Below are 14510 nucleotides of genomic sequence, written 5' to 3'. Positions count from 1 at the left end.
ATTTTCACTAATTTGAAATTGATGAAAGGCAGCGCCGCCGAAGAGCAGACACTTGGAGAAAATAGTATGTACTCTTATACATGCAAACAAATACGTTAAGGTACTCAGTAAAATTATGCATTTAAACATCATGACTTTTATTCTTCCAATTATTTATTTATTTGTAAAGTAAGTTATCTTTTGAACTGATTTTCCTGTGTGCAGCTGAGTATATCAATTTTGGCCGACTTGTCTGTGAAACAAACAAGCCGCGAACGCTGCGGCATGTATCTGTATCTGCATCTGTAAATGTATCTGTATCTGTATCTGTATCTGGGTGTCTGTAGGGGAGGCTACCCTACGACCACGAATACACCCCCTGGCAGCCGCCCAGGAGGAGAAGAGCAACGCCAATGACGAGGCGTCGTCCGACCCACCGACTTGACTGATGATGAAGTGAGAAAGTAATTAAATACAATTTTAAATGTGACTAATGAGACGCCGTCAAATTCGTGGGGCAAATGGCAGGGCGGAGGATTCTGGGCGCGATCTAAGGGAAGTTGCAGTCAAATGAATTCATCGGGAGTATTTAGGAATTCGAGGGAAATATAAAATCGATCTTAAAAGTGCCTGTTTGGCGCGAACTTGCCATTTGGAACTTTCCATTTTTCGCCGCAAGCTGAGCCCCATTTGATTTTCTAACAACGTACTCACCTGTAAGTGAAATTTGTGTTTAATTCACGGATACACATATTGGCAAATATTGGACAGGGGAACATCGTTTATTTGTCAACACGTCCATTTCCTGCATTTTGTGTTTTAGCCGAAAAAAAGACGTTAGCTGGCGGAGGGCGGGCGGAGAAATGGGAAAACGAACACGAAATTCGAAATACGTACTGGCAACAATTTCAAAATAAATAAATGAGATAGAGAAACCGCCGCGCGCAGCCCAAGAGCAGCAACAACCACCCAAAGCCGGCAGATACATATATGGATATTAGTTGAAGTTGTTATTGTCCAACACATCCGTCGCCGCCCGAAGCTTTTAGGCCTCATTAGTTGATGAGTATTAAGTGATTTGGGAATTACACATTTGACATAAATATATGTATGTCCCCCTCGCCGTACCCCTCCTCCTCCGCTCCTTTTTATCTGCTCGCTGTGTGAACTCCACGATAGCCGGGCAACTCGATACGCTGACTAAGTGTTGCGGCTGGATCAATGGCCGGAATGGATAACTATGTGGCCCTATTGACTTGGTCACCTGCGAAATCGAACTCAAGAGATGTAAGTCGATTCTAGTGTATATGATATGATATACCAACCCATTCCTAGTCTTAAAAACTTAAGCTTAGCAACCATTTGCACACGGACTATTAATGGCTAATTAATTGAGTGCATAAATTAATTCCCCTGCGAATGTAGATCATCCAGTTTGAGCTGCCTGCCCACCCCGTGCTCATAAAGAATGCGAATATAATTACATATAATTAAGCGGCAATTTACAGTTTCAACACAGTTCGGCGGGCGAGAGGGGTCAGCAGATCGATTAATTAAACGCCATTTAGGCGATCATTAATCCGGGGAATGCAATTTGTCAGTCCGCCAGCGGATCGATGTGTGAGAAAGCGATTTCCAGCTGTTGAACCAACAATCTCTACCTGTTCGCCATCGCCTTCCTAGCCCTTGGGCTGCAGACCCGAGACCCCAGAGCCAGGGCTAGAAACAGAGCTAGAGTCCGGGGTTAAAGCCAAATTGATTGACCAGATCGACCAGATCCGACCGAATATGAATGAATGCGAACGACGACGACTGCGACGACGGCGGCGGTGATAATTGATGATACTTAGTTGTTGTATTATGGATCCGATGGGATCGCATACTCTTTGGCCGGGCCATTTGGCTGGGACCTTTGGACCAGGTCGGGCTCCACTAATGGCTTGGCCAAAACTGCGAGTCCACAAGCAGACAGTTAGAAGCGATCGCAGTGAGCGAAAACGAGACCTCGGATTCATTCATAAACTGCAGCTAACTGTCGGGAGCTTGTCAAGAGGGGCAGAGTGTCTCCATTATGGCTGTGACAGCATCAGCATCAGCATCACCATCACCATCGCCATCACCGGCATCATTAACTCAACTCAACTCGGCTCGGTCGCATAGCCGTCATATTTATTTAGATGATCTCTTTCCCCATTTGGGGGCACGATTTTTAATGAAGTCGAAGTCGGATCGGGAGTCGGATTCGGAGGAGCCTGGGAGCGGGAGTGCTCGAAAATAGAATATCAATTTGGGCAGAAAGCATAACGGATGCCGCTGTCAATATTTTGACAGTTCTCGCTGCCTAACAGGAACCGGCAAACACCCAACTACACACTACTACATGGTATATGGGTATATGGTATGTGCCCGACTTATTCCCGGAATGGTTACATCAAAACTTTAATTGAATTTTGCTCCGCGGCGACTGCAACTCATCAAGATCTGCGGCGGGAAACGGGAACGAATGAATAAATGGAATTCCGTGCGCGAGCGATGGAGAAAAATGATTAATATGCGCTAATGTTTTATAACTCTGCCCTTTAATATTCGTCCTGCCCCGCGAGTGGGGAAACAATAAACCCAACTGAAGGCGATGACGCTGCCTCCAGATCTCACAATCCAGAATCGGCATCCAGAATCGGCATCCAACATCGAGATTCACCTCAGGCCCGCAACCTCAGACATGGCATTAAAAATGCCAAAAGCGATAAAAGAATGAGCCGTATTGCCTTTTGTCTGCCACATGGACACATGGACACACGATGGCCTATAGGAGTATGAACTCGGATCTGCGCCTGGACACATCAACTGTTTGACTGATCTCGATCTTAACTGCTAATGACTTTAATCGTTAATCTCTGACATAAAAGATTTGATTGAAGCGGATCTGGGCTGAAATGCAATAAATTATTCCGAATATATTCCCACACACACTCACACATGTTCTGCGGTTCATTTGGACCGGCACACAATAAACCAAATTGGATTATGGGGATTGAACTGGCTTTTAATTTTCTCGCTCTCTCTTGTTTTGTTGCCTTTGCGCGAAATTCTGGATATACATATAAGATATATATTTCTGGTAAAGTATGAAATAATTTCATTATGCACGGCGACCGCACAAGACATTGGCCATTATAGAAGCGTGAAGACAGACCCCCAATGCTCACATGACATCAATAATGACATTGAATTGTCGCTGCTGCTTTCGTGCTTTTATCGGACTGCGAAGAAAACAAATGACAATATAAATATAATAACAATAATAATGCCCCGCTCACTTGCGGGGCTTCTGTGCAGTGGCCAAGTATTTGGATTGCGATTCGCGGGCATCGCGGGCACATCGCGCATACGACACGTTGTGCTATCGATTCGAGTGACGCACACCCGCACCGCGCGCATTGTCATGTGAGCAACTGAAACTATTTCGATCGGCGATGGAATGGGATGCGGATGGGCACGGGGATGGGGATCGGATTTTGAATCGAATCGAATGCGAGCGGAGTGCGGCGAACAAGTCCAGCTGTTGACGTCCGTTCGTTGGGCAAACAAACAGCATAGAACTCAGCCGAAATAAATAAATAAATTAGCCAGGCGGAGATCCATTCAGATCGGCTGAAGCCGAAGGAAAAACGCACAAGATTGACGACAGCGCCAGCGACACACGTTGATTAATTCATCTGATGGCCGGCTGACACTTGCGGCGCCCACACAAAACTAAAAAGGCTTTGGATATTTGCAATTGTGGATATCCACTCATTCGTTAATCCGTTCCACAGGCCAGCAGGAAGTCCGCCCAACCGCCCAACCGCCCATCTTCTCCAGCCGAATGGAGCATACGCCCCGTGGGCCGCCCGCTGAAATCAAATCCCCATATAGCGTAACATCAAACAATCCAACAGTTGCTGCTGTCCGTTGCCAGGTCCACATTTAATTTCGTTGACTTTTATAAATCGCTACATATCGCATAATGTTCCGAATTTTCCGAATGGGGCAACAACAATCGCATTGGACGCCAGCGGATTTTTCCGGCCGAGGCTAATTTCTATTTATCAAAATGATTCTATGTTTCTGCGGATGTGTGTTTATCAGAGACTTTTTCTTTTTTACAACAATGTGGCCAAGCTAATCTTAGCTTGATTTATGCGTTGTTACTTTAAGTTTATAAATTAATTATAGATTAGAGCTCGTGTAATGATACCTTTAATCGAGCGCAGTTCATTGATTTTTATACAATTGTACCTCAAAACATAAGTAACTCATTAGCAGCTAATTGGTAATTGTACAATTGCAAACGGATTTCTTAATTTTGTCTAGCAGGACTGACTTGCCCCACCATCCACTTGAAATACATTTCGCCATTTTATCTGGCTCGTTGCATCGTGACTGGGCCTAAACACATCTGCCAGTGTTATATTCAAATTAACTTGTCTAACGCTTATTAGCGGCCTTTGACCTTTGGTGTCGCCAAGTGACACGGCTCCGCCAGTAAGTCAGACGCTTAATTAATGTACAAAGCAATTAATTGCAAAAACTGCAATGGCGGAGTGCACATACGAATGCTTCGGCCCGACTTCGAGTTTGAGTTTGAGTTTGAGTTTCAGTCGCCTGGCCCCTTGCACTTATTGATATGTGTTTATGTGTTTATGGACAACAGGGCGTATTAAATTTACAACCGCATATTAAAAAGTTGCAGGCTAAAATGGCCGCCTTAGTCCAACTTCGCCCCAGCACAACAACAACAATAGCAACAGCAACTACAACAACAACAGCGGCAGAATATGGCAACAAAAAGGCCGAAAATCAAAAGACTTCGAAATGCGAATTATAATAAACGTCGTCGTTTCAACGGCAATAAATAATAGACAGCAACGAACTGCGAATAACTTTTTACATCCAACCATCGAACTGAGCCCCTTGATACCAACCATTCGGCGGCCAAGGAGCAAGCGGGACGGGGCTACTGCCAGAACGGGACAGCGAGACGGCAAGAGCCAGACGGCTGGTTGGCTAAAAAACGCATGCACTAAATTATGTGCACCGTGGAACCGAGCTCACCTGAGTGCCGAGCAAAATCCCAGCTGAAAAGGATCTAAATCAGGAAACGTCAGTCAGTCATCAGTTAACTGAGAAAGTTAGAAAGGAATTGGCGGAAAGAGTAGACCACTTTATGGGATTCCAATGGGATGTAATATGGGCTCTTATGTTTTGCGAAGACATCTCAATCTTAACAGCATTCCAAACAAAATGGAGTTAAAGAAATGAGAAGTTACTAATGCTCTAATATTAAATATTTAAGGGTAAATATAATATACAGGATCGAATGTATGGAACCATTGCTTTGATTCCTTACTCGATTCATACACTTTTCCAGAGTTGATATTGATTTGAAGAACTTTTAGTGTATACCTAATGACGAGTTTTTTCCCTGTGACTCGACCCACTATTGCAGCATTGGTCGATTCCGCTCGCTGTGCTTTTTGTCAAATGGAAAATCACACTGGGCTATGAATATGGATGATGTATTTGCAGCTCGCTCCTCTTCGTGTTTTATGCCCAAAAGTGCACCAGCACACATGCTGCCCAGGTTACAATGTAGCAAAAACAGAGCCGGCAAAAACGGAGTGCTGTTTTCCCGGCTTTTTGCTGTGCTCCAATGCCAGCTAAGGGAGTTAAGGGAGGCTGCCGGTGAGAGCTTGGAGCTGCTCGACCCATGGCGATGGGTTGGACAGCAGCCAATTGCTCTGGCGGCTGAGGCTGATCGATTGCAAATAGGTACGGAAACGGGGATCCAGGCCCCCGACTCGCCCCCAAATGCCAGCCGAAAGTGCTGCCGTAAACGCTTTTGCCCGCGATCATCAGGTCGATAATTGATTGCCACATAATTTATGTCATTTCATGTGCGTGCCGTTTGCGAAATATGAAACGCAGCGATGCGCAGCGAATCGGACTCCCAACTCCCAGCCGCCGTAATGGCCATATTCGCAGATGCCGTCGCCATTCGCATTCGCAGTCGCATTGGCGTTCGCATTCGCCGGAGCTGCAGTTAAAATTGCTGTCGTTAATAGGTTTCGTACTATTGTTATAATGCGTAGGCTCCACCTCCCCAACTGCGGCCGCAGCCCCAGCTGGCTTCGGCTTTAACTTTAACTTTAACTCAGGCTCGGCCCAAGTCAGGCTCCAAAACTCCACAATGTTTGTTATGTTAATGAACTCCCAAGGCTTGCAGTCCGAGTTTGGCTTCGCCTCTACACCAGGAAAAACCCCTCGAAAATTGTGCGCCAATTCGAAGTATTCTAGGGCTCTAAAAACGAAGCAACGTACTTGGTAGTCTTGTCCAACTGTACTTTTCAAACAGCGCAGTGTGACCATACTTTTGTACTAAAGTGCAAACTTTGTACTCAAGCAAAAGCTCACTGAATATTCAATCTAGATCTTAATTATTGGTATTGCAATTATATTGCTACAATTGCTATTCAAAACTGATTATTCCAATAATTATTCTCTCTGTACCTTTGACTTGTAGCTCGACTCGAGCCCAACTTTCATCATTAAAGAAAATTATAGCCAAGTGGCTGTAATGCGACGGTGCGAGCGAGCGAGACAGCGAGCGAGTAAGGGAGAAGGAGAGAGGAAGAGAGGGAGAGAGGCTGAGGAGAAGGATGACGACGTGGACCGTTCCACACAAAATTTTTTATGACCAGAAATCCGTCAACATATTAACACTAAATATTAAAACGTACGAGCGTGTTTATGCATACACCACACACCATACACCGCACATCTGTGCATGGGTGTGTGTGTGTGAGTGTGTCTGAGGTTGAAATGCCGGCGAAAAGACCGCAAAACTGCTCGCCCATCAAGTAACCGACCGAGCAACCGGGTACAGAGTTCACTCCATGGTAATTTGCGACTAGAAATCGCCATCTGATAGGACCAGGGTTGCCAACAGCTCGCATTTTCGGCTTTTGAAAATCTGTCAGTAAATTAATAATACAAAATATGGAGATAACATCTAAGCAATGTCTTTAGATATCTATGATGTCAATGGCCTCTGTATTTCAGGAACCTCCCAGAGATAAAGAATAGTTTCTGGCCTTGAGTAAACCAAAAATAAACTACTGATCAACAAGTATTAATTATAATCCGTCAGATGGGTAAAAAACATCATCAAACTGGAGAGTATAATAAACAATTTAGTCAGATAGTTCCACACTCGAGCGGCTTGTTACCATATTTAGCCCCGGGACCCTCTAATATCATCAATTAACACACATTTATAGATCCATTAGATAGTGCAGAGGAAAGTGGATAGCTCTGTGGGAAGCAGAACTAGAACAGATCGGAGTGGGTCAGCGGGAAAATCGATTTATAACATTTATAGCATTAATAACATGTATTTAACCAGCCCGAGGGCGGATCGGTTGCCCTCTCTCCATAGAGAAGTCCCCTTGGACCTGCGATCCAGAATTTCCACACCACATCGATCACTAGACACCCGCACAGTTTGGCAGACGTTGAGGCGGCGGGGGAAAGCCGAGGGCGGGGGGATTTTGGGTGGAGCTGTGGAAATAATTGTGGAAAACATTGTTGTGGCCCAGAGTCGCGGCTCTCGCTACGAAGAATCTGCGGAGGGGCTCTTCTGGCGGGGGAAGATTCGGCATTTGCTTCCGCTGTGGCAGCGATGAAAGATGCCGAAATACTTAAACGATTTTTAATAATTTTACGACTTTTCCGCGAACATGTACGCATAAAATACAACAAATGAAGAGCAAAGAGCTGCGTTATACGCCCCCCAATGATTTACACAGGCTCACAGGCAACTCGTCCGAGGAGCGAGAGGCGAGGATCGCGGCGGAGGGAGAGCCCTCTGCTCCAGGGACGACTGGGAGAGCCAGGTCGGTGGCCGCCGCATCCCGAAGCCACCGCTCCTCCGGTTCGCCAAATGAGTTCATTTTGATCTCTTTACGCTGCGTTGGTGCCTCGCCCTTTGCCATCGCCGCTCCCTATTTTATATTTATACACAGCCAAGGCTATTAAAATATGAAATATTCATTGGCTAAATAACAGTAGAGATATACAAAGTATATCTGATCAAAGTATAATTGATCAATGCATATAGTTAAACTACTTCTAATCGAGAACCTCTCATCTAAATATCTCACATAAATCAAACCATTTCCATTTGGTCACTATTTTTGCGACCTCGATCGTACTGCTACCCTGTTCCAGGGTGCAGCCGTTTTTGATCTGCAACAAGTTTACAGCTTGTAGTGGCGTGGCTGTGATTCCTTGCCGCATTTAATAGGCGCACTTCAAATGGCCTCCCAAATGATTTCCCTGAATTGCTTTATTAGGCTCCAAGTGAATTGCAGCCGCAGAAAAACTGCGAAAACTCCTGCTGAATGCGGGGTGAGTCAAGTGCCCACGCAAGTGATTTGCTGTCCAGCCCCCGGGCTTTAATAAATTTTATAGTCACACGTGTGGACGGCAGTCGGGCAGCAGATTCCATCGATTGTGGCCCCCGGGAAGGCATTCGTATCCGTGCATATATCAAGGCCTTGTTTATTACTAATTGAATTTGCTGCCTCCGCTTTGGGAGCCCGATCTCAGTATCAATCTGGGTTCTCAGCCCCCTGGTTTCCTAGTTCATTCGAAGAGCTGAAATCAATTGGCCGGCAAACAGGTGTGAAAACTCTTTCGGCTTGTCCAAACCGAGGCGACAACTTCCTCTGCCCGATTCGAGCCGCCTTTCATTCACTTTTCGGCCAGTTCCCACGCTCTTTAGCCGCTTTGGGCTGCATTCCAAACGCTTCGATTGTTGGGCAATTAATTAGCACTGCGTGAAATTATCCCGCACTGCAGAGGGGAAACGGGGGAAAATGGGGCTGGTTTTTGGAGTAGGCGGAGGTGTGTGCACAACAATTACTGGGGCCTGGGAAAATGTGATTGCACAATTCCATAAACAATTTGCAGTGATTCCGAATAATGAGGTTTTTAAACCATGCTCTATTTTGAAGAGCAAAGTGAACCGCTTGGTAACAATTTAAATTAATTTATGTTAAAACATGGGAATAAGCACTACAAGTGATTGATATACTTTCATATTAATTAGTTATAACTTTAGTAAGCCCAAAACAATTTGTAGCATAAATTGTCCGCATTATTCAACTCAATAGCCAGCCTGGTCACACTGCGCCTGAAATATCCAGCTCTCCGGGCGTAAAGTACAGCCCGTGTTTTCCGTGGTGCCCAATCACAATTAAATGCAACCGACAATTACGGCGCACATTTTTATGCCCACCAAAGCTGTGCGAGTTCCCACAGTGCGACTCCGAGGGGAGGACCTTCCCGGCTCTTGGCCACATCGAAATGTGGTGCGGATGGGGGGTGGGGATGGGGTGGGGCTGGTCCGGCGAAACATTTAATTAGCTAACTCAATTAAAAGAGCGTAAAACGAATTTATGTGGTCTGGTCTGCCGACTGGCCAGTGGAGAAACACACATCAGGTGTTGCGGCCATAAAACGAGTGTGGTGTGCATGAGTTGCGCCCAGCCTGCGTACTATGTGTGCTATCTACTTCTAGAGCGCCCCTCGCTGTTCGATTGAGGTGTGGTTATAAGCGCTTTTTATGTCGAATAGAGCTCACCTGGCGATGTCGATGAAACTGCCATCCGATTGGCTGCCTGCGGACAGATAAAATAATCGAGGAGCGAGCAGGCCGGCCGCTGTCGCTTGGCGCACTGAGTGCGAGCGAGTGGGCCATAGAGGCACTCACACTCAGATACGAGATACACACACACTGGCGAACGACGAGAGCGTGCGCACACAATTTGAATTGAAATTGGAAAAGGAAATGTTGGAATCGAAACGAAACGAGCAGAGAACTTCGTGTGCGTTGTGGGTGGTGGTGGGGTGCGAGGAGAGGGGGCGATTTTAATGTACAAATACTACCCACAAGATACATTTGCATCTCGTTCTGAATCTGCCATTTGCTGCTCGACTCTCAAGTATCTAATCAATTACTCCTCTGCGGCTGAGCCAATGGGAAGCTTTCGAATCATGTATTCGTTAGATGGCTAAATTCATTTAATGATTGATAAAAGACTTTGCTCTTAGATACTAGATACAAATAGGAAAAAGATACAGATACAATTATATCTATTATATATCCAATAAAACCTTGGCGGGAAGTTTAGGTAAATATGGACGACGTGACCCCTTATCGATTAATCCAATTGATTGAAATGGATTCGGCAAGTGGTGTTTGTGTATCTTTGAGATACACAAGCCGCATGTGCTAATCAATCTGAAAACCTTTAGGCCACACTCCAAGCCGGCTTAAATATGAACTACGTGTTTGGGCCCTGATCAAAGCAATTGAAGGAGATGCAATAATTGTATCTCTCTTACCAACTTAAGCACACAGAGCCGAGTTTTCTGCTCAAATTCGTGTGTAAATCGAACCACAACAACTTGTCAACACTTCAGACTTTAGTTAAGCCTATTAAATGCCCCAAACGCTTTGTTGTTTCCGTCCTCGAATGTTTTGGGCCAGGTCTCTTTATTTGTTTGCCTTTTGTGCTTTTGTGTTTGTCTCTTTATTTGTAATAAATATGTTTGGCCAAAGAAGGGGGGATTCCAAGTCAAACTCGACGACGAAGTCGCAGTCGGAGTCGGAGTCTCGAGCGAAGGTGGGTTATTAATTTCACAAGTTTTGTCTGAGTTTTCCACGCTGGCCAGCGCTTATCGGGTTACATAATTGTCGTTGCATTGTCTCCCCGCTTTTATGCAGTGTAATTATCGCACATCGGCGGCGACTTGGAGGGTTTCCCCCAAGGTTCTTGGACTATCATAATCAGGATAACCGAGAACTGACGGAGAACTGCTGCGCAGGGGACGCGCCTTGTAATTGAGTAATTTCCACTTGAATTTCCCCTTTCAATGTGTGTTTCCTTTGCGACTTTGTGTGGGATTTGAGCAGATTGCTAGTCGCAGGACTTCTGCGTATCTATTTCCGTTTGCCTGTGGTCGCTCGGCCGGCTTTGGGGATTTTTGCGGTGGCATTACATTTAATATAAGAGGAATTCGTGGGGTTGGGTCGATGGTCTGTGCCAAGTGCCATGTGCGATGTGCTATGTGCTCTGCCCGGAAAGCTAACAAGTTGAGGGCCAAAAACAGGGAGCACATCAAGCGTTTCTGGCACTTTTTTCGGGCAGCGTGACGCGTGTGAATTTCAATTTGAATTCGAAATTGGTAACAATGATGCGGCTCTTTTGCCCGCCTGACAAATAACTGAACTGAAGCTGTGAGGAGGGTAATAACGATGCTGTTGCAGAGACAACAACGAGCAGACGTGCCTCCAGCATTTGCTTGTACCTTGATAGAATTTCAATTTGCCCGGGCACACAATAAAAAATCTATTAAATTTCCATCTAATCACAAAAGCAATTAATCATTGACACTATTTAGGCGCTTATTAGGCGAAACAGCGCGTCGGGGGAGGGGGAGAAGTTCAGATCCGGAGCTTACAGAAATGGGTGCATTGTTATGCTGATGCCTTTGTTGGAGATACACAGATACAGATACTAGCAATGCAGATACAGATACAAATGAAGATACAAATGCGGCACAAGGCGACGGACACGTAATTACAATTCCTTTGGCCTGCGCGGTCATCATGTGTATAAAAAGATATTGTATCTGCATCCGTGCGCTGGCCGAGCGACATTGAATTATCATCTCTCATCTCCCATCTCATCACCCATCACCCGTCTCGAAAAACGCCTTTTTCGGGGTTGGGTTCGACTCGGTTTGGTTGACAAACTACAAAATAATAATGTGGCATTCATTGTGCGGCAAAGAAAGGCGGAATGGGGATGTCTGGTATTGTCATGCAGCGACAAGATATTTACACAATTACTCGACTCGACTCAACTCGAGCTGGGGATATTTTCACATACTGATTTTCCATTTTGAATTTACGTACAAAGCTAATTTATCATCCGGTCGCGGCTCGAGAAACTGTAAAAACGCCGTGATGTTTTGTCCCGCTGAATGGATGCCAATATTTTCCCGTCCCGGCCAGTGCATAAGTATTATAACCGCAAAATAAATAACAAATATAACAAACGATGCGACCCAAAGGTAAGTCTCGGCCAAACCCCGTCGATTGGTGCTGTCAACGGGTACGCACAATAAAAACCTTTTGTCCCACTGCGTGAGATACTTTCAACTGCACGGAATCGAAGGCATATATATGTATATACAAATGTGTGTGGATATATCGTGCAAGCTGTGGACATGGGCAAGTGCCTAATTATGTGGCCGAGTCAATTTGTTCAGCCATTCGACCCATTCCCACTCGTCGCCGCTTTTTGTTTGACTTTTCTCGCTGCGGGCAAACAATAAATGTTTTGTAGTGATTAAAAAGTAGTGTGAAATCGATTATACGTATACGTACTCACATTAACCAGTTCCAGGGCCTCCAGCACCTCCGCCTCCTCCTCCACCCAATCCTCCTTCTCATCGCTGGACCGGATACATCCGATCTCCGTCACTCACTCGCCTCGGCCGATTGTCAATATTTGGCCGACTTTAGCGATACATGTTAATTCCTGTTAATCGCCGTGAGTCGGGTATTTTTGATCTCTCGAATACGTCAAGTTAATGTCCACACGGCGCTGCTTGAAAATAATAGGAAACGGAGCGGATATTACCAATATTTTATTTAATGAAACTGTACATATGTACAGTTTCTACAAAAAATATGCCTAAAGTAATAATTAAGTTTTATGTAAATATACTGCGTATTCATTTATATAAAAACATGTCTCATTTCATTTTAATCGCTTTCCACTTGGTTACAGATATCCAATCTAAGAATTTCATAATGAGAAGCGGAGGTATTATTTGTATAACAATAAACAGACCCACCCCAGTAGCTACTTCCACCACTGGGATTCATATATCACATCCTTTAACAAATGAAGATGTACATTTTACTACAAATAATTGGTAAATTATAAGTAGAACATTTTTCCACCACTGCGTTGCAAAGCTCTTACTAATTGTGTAATACCCTCTTTAAGGGTATAAAAAGCTAGTGCTTAGGAAATGCAAGCGAAAGCTTGAAAAGCTTTCAGTGGCGCCATAAGTACATATTAAGAGCTGCGTTTGCTTTTGGAACCTTCGCTGGATGAATTTTCAAAAACATTTAAACTAAAACAAGTAATTTATAAAATATGATTCGTTAAGGAGAACCTAAAACTAGTAATTTCGCAACATAGGATATAAAAAATCGGAAAAATGCCCAAAAGTATGCACCCTTAAGAATAATCCCCGTAAAGTATGCAGTATCTTTTGAAAGTACCTTGTGGGCAAACGCAACCCCTTGTAACGGTAGTAACAGAAGTCATATACTCCCATAAAATTCGTTTATGAATTCATAAACACAGTAAGCTCATTTCAGCCATCTATTTACAGTCTACTCACAGAACAAACTGTTATCATTTGTTTTTACAACCCGAGCAATACTCGCCCGCCCAATAAATTGCTTTCCGATAAGTGATATCGAAGCGGGCCTCCAATATAGTGGATAAAAAAAGAACCGCCCCCATTGCAGAGCCCTAAAACAACCCCCTCATATTGCACGCGAATGAAACTAATCAAATAAAAAGCCGATCTTTGCGTCAATGCGGAATTGCTATGGGGGATATACAAGGCTTTTTGTATAAATCCATACATGAACATACACGAGTGATAAACCCCAACTAGCATACACTGCGCGAAACAATGGCATGCAATTGCCGCAGCAATTAGATGGGTTGCCCAAAAAAAAAACAAACCCAAAGAGATCACTTCAATTTGTGATGACCCTCTACGCAATAGTTCAACGAAAACCTGTCGAATCAAAACAAAAGTCGAAAAAACACGAGGGCAAGTGGAAAATTTGTGTACTCGACCATGCGGATACCACGCAGACATTTTTAATGGATGTGCAAAGTAGCATGATCCCCTCGCAACGTAAGCGTCAGTTTCCACTGTCAGTTATTGACAGAAAAGTATTTGTAACGAAAATGCCATATAGAAGCAGGAATATTCGAGCATTTTTGTATCTCAAGCGGTTTGTTGTTAATCTTTTAGTCTTTTTGTGGAGTATTTAGGGCTTACTCATCCTCCAATGCTAGTTCCCTATCAGTTTCAATTGGGCCGGGTAAAATTCCACTTGTGTGGTTCGGCTAAGGAAGCCCGGTCGTTGATCAGACCCTCGGCACTATCTGGATTGACGCGCATCGCATTCGTTTAGGCTATATACCCACCTGGTGATTGGGTATCGTGTCTAATGGCACTTACGGTTTTTGCTGCCTCGATTTTATGGCATGCCTTTTTGCGATATTTGATTTTGATGGGCGCTTTGGCTTTTGCTCTTCGGTTTTGTTAAGCGGCGACTTCGACAGCGTTTACTCTCCGCCAGTCAGCTATAGCCGTAG

The sequence above is a fragment of the Drosophila mauritiana genome, chromosome 2R (genome assembly GCF_004382145.1).
Source record: "Drosophila mauritiana strain mau12 chromosome 2R, ASM438214v1, whole genome shotgun sequence".
In the NCBI taxonomy this organism is placed as follows: domain Eukaryota; kingdom Metazoa; phylum Arthropoda; class Insecta; order Diptera; family Drosophilidae; genus Drosophila; species Drosophila mauritiana.
This window is presented reverse-complemented; position numbering follows the sequence as displayed.